General features: G+C 32.7%; 1 long non-coding RNA gene across 6 annotated transcripts; it reads left to right on the forward strand.

Moving 5' to 3' along the window:
* The first annotated feature begins 292 nt into the window (after positions 1-292).
* Positions 293-6,900, forward strand: LOC107914768 (uncharacterized). 6 transcript variants are annotated; one of them, XR_005919292.1, is made up of 6 exons: positions 474-670; positions 824-901; positions 1,013-1,159; positions 1,361-2,834; positions 4,075-4,185; positions 6,675-6,900. It is a non-coding gene; the product is annotated as an uncharacterized lncRNA (long non-coding RNA). The 6 variants fall into 6 exon arrangements; XR_005919293.1 differs by lacking the exon at positions 6,675-6,900 and adding an exon at positions 6,049-6,578; XR_001689009.2 differs by lacking the exon at positions 6,675-6,900 and adding an exon at positions 4,560-4,790.
* Positions 6,901-8,003: the final 1,103 nt, after the last annotated feature.

Raw genomic sequence — 8,003 nt, forward strand, 5'->3', positions numbered from 1 at the left:
AGTTATATTTTAGTTAAGAAGAAATATCTCTAATAAAATGGAGATTAAATCGGAAAATAATAATATAAAATCGTGATTAACATTTCAATCTTTAATAGAAATCGTGATTAACATTAGATAATTCTAACTTGATAATTAATTGCAGTCATTTAATCATTTGTTTTCTTATTAAAATATATGATATTTATTTTGAAAGTACTTAGTTTTTTTTATAAAAATCCAATTTATAAAAAATAGTAATAATAAAAGTTTTATAAAATCACTTAACTAAAAATTGTTAGCAGACAAAATAAAAAATTTTTAGCAGAGCAAAACGGCGTCATTTTGTTTAAGTGAAATGATTTTTTGTGGCGTTTTTATAAAAAAACGCGGCAAAAGATAAGCAATTGAATCATTTTATTTTAAAAATACTCAGTTTTATCCTCAAATTTTCCCAACCTCTAATTTTCCCCCCTAAAATTACAAACTTAAATTTACCGCTTCATTTTAAAGGGTTCCCACCGAACAGAAGAAACAAGAGAGCAGGAGAGAAGTAAAGGAAAAGAGGAGATTCCATCATCGCCGTCCGAAGAGGAGGCACGACCATGAGCAGGGTCAGAGTCAGAATAAGGAGACCTTGTAGGCGATTTTTGCGCTAACTGACGATCTTAAAAACTAGTTTATCAAGCAAGTAAGACCACAAGTTTCTGTCTCTTGCTTTGAAATCAAAACCCTAGATTGTTGCTTTCTGCCTATTTTGTTATTTATTTTTTTCATTGTTTTTATGTTCTTTTAGTTTTTTTTTTATCTTTAATTCTTTATTTTTATGTTCATGTTCCTGTAGCTGGAATATTATTGTAGCGATGAAAACATGAGTAAGTATATCACGTGACCGATTAAGAAGAACAAAAAAGGTTTTAGGGTAAGTAATCACAGTTCTCGCTTGATTTGAGGTTTTCTTTTGTTTATTTATTTGTTAGCGTTAAGAATGTAACCGTGCTTATACCATCCTCTAACGCCTATAAGCTTGTAGCCTTGATTGGTTTTGCTGCGTGGAAATGATTAGTGACCTCTCCAGTCACCAAGAAGATGGAACTATTACGCTAATTCTTAGTCTTGGATGGGGCTTAATGGGGTAAATCCCCTTATGGTTGGATAAAAGGCTTGTAAGATTGATGAGGTTAGCATGTTATGCTTGCATTATTCTTTGTTTCCAATTTGCTTTAGGCTTGTAAGATTGAGTTTTCCCTTTTTATTCTTTATTTTATGTTACTAATTATGCAGTTGGGACAAATTTAACAATGGTGCGTACCACGTTTGATGCCTTAGTTTACTTTGGAAGACTTATCTTCGATTTTGAAACATGCATTTTTTATTTCAGATATGTATCTGCTGAAAGATATTCTGAGGCCTTGGATCTGCTTGAGTTGGGTGCACGTCTCCAGTTGAAGCATTGCCAAGTTTTCTTTTTCCTCCTTCAATTACATTGGCATGTCGACTTAAGTTATTATGCTATTATACCAAGTATTGGCATGTCAATTTAAGTTATTATGGAACAGCCTCTCCAGTTATACTTCTTATTTGATAGATGAATGACAGCCTCTCAACATTTGCAATATGTGTGGGGGCTTAAGATTATACTGCTTACAGCCTCCGTTATCATTTGATTTTAATTTAGTATAATTTGGTTTCTTTAATTTTATAATATTGACGTGAATTTTTTAAAAAAATGGTAGATATGTGAATTTATTATTCGTTGGGATTGATTGGAATTTTAGGTGTTCATTTGTAAAAGTTTCATAACTTGTTTGTTCTGTTGTCAGAAACTGAATATGACCCATGGTTTTGCTTGGCACTTTTACATTTTAAAATATCCATATGCTTTTAGCTACAGTTTTTGAATAAGCCTATACGGGTTCTAGCATTGGAGATGGAGTAGGAGACTCTGGGTCCGAAGAAAGCTGTATGATTGATGTTGCTGATCCTGTGTTTCTGGAACTTCTTAAGGATGAAAATGATGGCCTTGCTATATGGTCTTCTATTGATAAAACTCCATTTACAATTAGATGAAAGCAATTACAAACATAGTATTACTAGAGGAAAGTATAGTTGTCTAACCATTACAGGCTTTTTTAATTAAGAATTTGTTTCTCATTGCTCTTGTAGAGTGCTTTGCTTTTTAATTTTTAGATTGTTCATTTTCTCTATATCAAGTATTCCGAATTTCTATTAATGCAAGTAAAAGCAACACTTTGCATTTCTAAATTAAAGCTAGCTTACTTTAATATTGTACGCTCTTCCAATAGTACAATATCATATTTTTTGAGCTATGAATTGTGCATATAACTAGGCTAACCTGGTTTTTGTTTGTTTTGTAACTAACATCCCTTTTTTTCTGTAGTTTGAAATAAGTCGACACTTGACAGAAGATTGACAACATGTTTGGTTTGGTGTAATGGATTAGCCATTACACCCCTATTTAGTAGGCCCCACTTAATCCCCACTTAATCCCGTGTTTAGTTTGATGTATTGCCTATTACAGGCCTATTACGTTACGGATGTATTCCTCATTTTCTCTGCTTCAACAACGATTTCTAATCCGTTCCAAAAGTAAGGATTAGCTAATCGTCTCTGTTTTACCCTCCCCAGCCAAAATCCATCTCCACCCCACCCTCTCCCTCCCAACATCAATAGCAGTTTTCTTCGAACCAAATCTCCACCGTCTCAGATCTCCTGTGAGTAATCTCAACAGCAGTTGCCAGTGAAAATTGCCCTTTCTTCAAAAACCCAGCCCTAAACCCTTCTTCTCTTTCAATACTCCATTCGAACAGGTTGCGGCATCTCCCTCCTCTGAGGTATGGCTCTGTTTCTTTAACTTTAGCATTGAGCGACTTTTTTCAAGTCCAAAATAGTCTACTCAACTTTGAATTTAGGCCTATTTTTGCACAGTTACGGTCTTTTTGGGGGGTTTTTTGTTTTTTTTGTTGGTTTGGTTAAATCATGTTCTGTTATTTGAATTTAAACAAAAAAAAAGAGAAAGACGAAGGTTTTTGTTAAGCCAATTGTGAAAAAGCAGTAGCAACAGCAACCGAATGCAGACTATATCACTGGGAATAAAATCCGGAAGAGTTCTGTGTTTTCAAGGGGGAAGCTTTCTGCTCCTCTTAGGCAACTTCAAATGGATTTGAGAAAATTGATGCTTCCTTATACTGCTCTCAAACTCAAGCCAATTGATGTTAATCTGAAACTCTTTTTCGGTCGACTCAATCCCTACAAGAAATTTCTTTCGTTATCTCTTCCGAAGGGTTCCTCTCTCTCTCTCTCTCTCTCTCTATTTATCTCAACAAATTTGATCTGAAAGAAAGAAAAAAGAAAACTATTTCCTTTCCATGAAATACATACAGATCTTCTCTCTACCAAACATTTTTTCTTTGCTAAGGGTTCTTGCTTTTCAAACCATTTTTTCGTCATTTTTCTTGTAATTGTTTTTCTTGTTAGAGTTCAGATTTTAGATTTTTTGGTTGTTGAGTCTTGGAGGCAGTTGTATTCAGTAATGGCTGGCTTGCTTTGATGCATTGCTTCTGTATATCTTTGTAGAAAACGAATCTGTATCTATTATTAACACAAATTTGATTAGTTCATGCCAATGGATTTTTAAAGTTAAATTAGTTATTGGCGTTAGAAATTTACTCTTATGCCTGGAATGAGATCTGGCTTACAGATCAACTACTGGAGTTAATTGTGGAAATTTGTTTGATTTGGTTTCTTATAAAATTGTTACCCTGTTCTATTTATGTTGGAGTAGCTGAAATCTGAGGTTGCATTTGTCATTAACAAATAGAAATCCAAAAAGAGAGGAAATTTATATCATCCCCTCCACTTTTTCCTTGGAATTGCGTGCTTCAAATGTTCACTAATATGGTTAAAAATTCATGTTTTAAAAATTCTGTCTTCTTCTGAAAGTTTGTAGCAGTTTGTTGAATCATGCTTCTTGTTGATTTAACTTTGTAAATTCCGTGAACAAGTCTAAACCTTTACTGCTGATTTCAATGACATAGCTACAGTTGTAACTCACTGCTAATTCTTGTCATCCAGGCATGCATGCTCTGTTAGCGGCTTGACTTGCAGTCTCGAAGGTGTAATTCACTGCTGATTCTTGTGATCCACTGCTTCATTTTTTCTCTCGGTCTCAGCGTTTGGTTTGAGGTATGAATCTTGAACTTTTCATTTCTTTGTCTGTCTTTGCCTTGGATTGTGGCATGTTCATGTTGGTATTTCTGAAGATCAAGTTTTTGGGCTCTGGCATGATTAGAGAGGGTTATAAATCATCATTTCATTGCATGGGAAGCATCGGTGTGCCCTTTACTTTTGATCTTGAAATATGAGAAAAGGATTATATGAGAGGGGCTAACACAGAAGTAAAGAGAAATTACATGGAAAAAAAACAGTAGGAACTTAAGGAGCAGTCCCTGTTCATGCATTTTATGTCAAAAAGTGTGCTTTTCAACATCACGACATAGTTTTAGGATTTATATTTGATGTACTGACAGTCGAAAACTCCTTGACATATCGCAAAGCAGCAGAGGCCATTGTGTGTAGTCTTCAACCGGATTCACCAACTGTATTATGTTTGATATGTGGTTTGAAACATTGAAAAATTGTACAGCTGGACAGTGAGATTTTGTTTGAAATTTTGACTGTTATACTTTGTTGTTTCATCTTGTTTTTTGACATTGAGTATAATAATTTTTCTGTTATACTTTGTTGTTTCAGAAAATCCATAGCCGTTGTGATGTGTTGTTAGAAATAAATTGTTTGGAATCATTGCATCATGTTAAGGGTACTCTAATGATACAACAACTGAATTCGTATGTCATTCATGCCATTGGAGACTTGTTGCATTGATATTGAGATATTGGTATTACACATATGCATTAAGAATGCGATAGGATGGCTAATTGCTTAACAAAGGCTACAAAAGGAGTCCATCATTAGCTTTTACTCTTGTCCCGACCTCTTGATTTTGCTTTGAATGTATGCATGAGGATGTTATTGATTTATGTTTTCCTAGATTGATTGCTATGTAATAGCTTTTACTCTCCTTAATAAAAAAAAATAAAAATGCATGGACTATATCTTGTGTTTTTCCTTAATAGCAATGTTTAGACCTTATTCAATTTGATTGGTGTTGGATTTAGATTTAAGATAAACATTAAAAACAATAAAAAAAAGTTGAATTCGAAGTATTGATAGACACCAATCGATTATATTTTGATTTAATAAGTCCACCTGACTAATTCCAACAAATATAATAATAAGAAATTTGATATATTTAAGTAAGATTTTGGATTCTGATTTAATATTACAAAAGCTTTATCAAGTAATAAAAGAATTAATTTTCTTTAAATAAGATTTTAAATTCTAATTAGTAGTTATATAGCATGGTATGTGTGTGAAAAATGGCGCATTTAGAAGATATGTATGTTTTTTTAAAACAATAGGCTTAAATCACAATTATTTGTACATGTAAATACAATACTACATTACAATCTTTTCCAATCATAATTGTAAATACAATACTACTTTTTAATAATTATTTGTACATGTAAATGAGATAAAAGTTATATATATTTTTACAAAATGAAATTTAAATTTAAAATGTTATAAAAGTTTTAAAACTTCAATTTCATTAGTAAACAAAATCCTCATTCTTTATTTTATTTGTTTTAAAATTAGGTCACCTTACTTAAACTAATCATCAATAAATAAACTAATCAATGTTCAAACTTTGAACATGCTTTATAATTTTAAATTATAATGAGTTTAGTTATAATCTAACAAATACCAACAATTAATTTTAGGTCAATTATACATATACCTTTAAATATCTTTTCTTTCATTATTGTTTGGGTGATTGATAAAGAAATGAAATTAAAGTTGTAACGATTTCATTTAATAGATACTTTTTTGCTTCGTGTGTTCTAAATTTGTGCTGTTTATTTTTATTTGATAATGTATAATTGCAACTTCAATTCTTTGATAGTGTGTTCTAATGTTAATATGTTACAGTAATGGCTCGTCTGTCTTTAATTGCACAAAGTGTGAGACGTAAAAGAATTGGTATTGCATTGACAATATGGTTGGAAATCTGTAGAATTACGATTTGGTTCTTATTTAGAATGGGTGCCAGCCTTAGCCTACATACTTATAGACCAAGGATTAAGTCCTATACCTTAGATTTTTATGCAAAAAGAGATTATGTGAAAAGGCTTGTATATGCTAGTAACGAGACCTGTATTGAACAAGTTAGGATGAATAGAATTGCCTTTTTTAAACTATGTGAGATGTTAGAATCGATAGGGGGATTGAAGCCGTCAAGGTTCATGCTTGTTGATGAGCAAGTAGCAATGTTTTTACATATCATCTCCCATCACCTGAAAAATCGAGTTATCAAGCATCACTTTAGAAGGTCCGGGAAAACTGTTAGCAAAGCATTTCATAGTGTTTTAAATGTTGTCATACGCTTACAAGATGTGTTATTTAAAAAGCCGGAGCCAATTATAGCCAATTCTTCTGACACAAGGTGGAAATGGTTTAAGGTATTGGACTGAGTTTTATATATAACTTGTACAACATTTAGTTGCTTTAGATTTAAAATAGTATTCTAACTCAAGGTTTTATATCATGTGATATAGAATTGCTTAGGTGCTCTCGATGGAACCCACATCAAGATTAGGGTTCCAACAGTTGATAAACCTAGATATCGAACGCGAAAAGGTGACATAGCAACAAATATGCTAGGTGTTTGTACACCTGAGATGCAATTTGTTTATGTTCTTCCTGGTTGGGAAGGTTCAGTTGCCGATGGACGAGTTCTTCGAGATGCCATTAGTAGAAGACATGGAGTAACAGTTCCTCATGGTAAAGTGGATAGTTAGAGGACTTTGATATTGTTCATTAAGATCAAACTTTTTATGCTGAATTAATCATTTTAAAAAAATTTTAATTTTTTAGGTTGTTATTATCTAGTTGATGCTGGATACACAAATTGTGAGGGATTTCTTGCACCTTTTAGAGGAAAACGATATCACTTGAACGAGTGGCGTCAGGGTTATCAGCCAAGTTCTCCAGAAGGGTTTTTTAATATGAAACATGCCTCAGCACGTAATGTTATTGAAAGATGCTTTGGGTTATTAAAACTTAGATGGGGAATACTTAGGAGTCCATCGTTCTATCCTGTAATGGTGCACAATAGAATTATTATTGCATGTTGTTTGCTCCATAATTTTATTCGAACCCATATGAGTATTGATCCCATTGAAGCGGAGGTGGGAGAAGGATTACCTAGTAATGTGGTGGATGACGATGAACCGAATATCACAAATATTCATCCATTGGATGCTTGGGCTACTTGGAGGATGGAACTAGCCAACCAAATGTTCGATGAATGGCAAGCATCTAGAAATTAGTTAGGTTTAGGGACAAATTGAGTTTGACTTAATTTGTTGATGTTATTTTATGTATCTAGTTTATGAAATTTTGGTGGTGTTTGAATAAAATTCTGTATTGTACTAAACTTGTTGAATTATAATTTAATTTCTTTTCATTCAGCATGTGTTATAATTTTAAATTTAGTATTGAGCTTTTGATTCATGATATTGAACTAACGATATAATTTTATAAACTGTTCACCTTTTGATTCATGATATTAAAAATAGTAAATAATGGTTTTGTTTTTTTTTCTTAAGATAATTATGTCAGGTGTTCCACAATCACATGCTTCTTCTCAAGCTTCTCGAGGAACCAAAAGAAAATGGGTTCCAGAAGAAGATGCAGCCTTGGTTTCTTGCATGGTGGACTTGCACAATGTTGGAACATTTAATGCTGATACCGGGTTCAAAGTTGGTTATTTGAACGAGTTGGAAAAAATGCTAGAAAAGGCTTTACCAAATGCAATGTTGAAGGCGAAACCAAATATTGAATCGAGGATTAGGTTACTAAAAAGGGAATGGTCAATCGTCTAC

Source organism: Gossypium hirsutum, chromosome D10 (assembly GCF_007990345.1).
Source record: "Gossypium hirsutum isolate 1008001.06 chromosome D10, Gossypium_hirsutum_v2.1, whole genome shotgun sequence".
Classification (NCBI taxonomy): domain Eukaryota; kingdom Viridiplantae; phylum Streptophyta; class Magnoliopsida; order Malvales; family Malvaceae; genus Gossypium; species Gossypium hirsutum.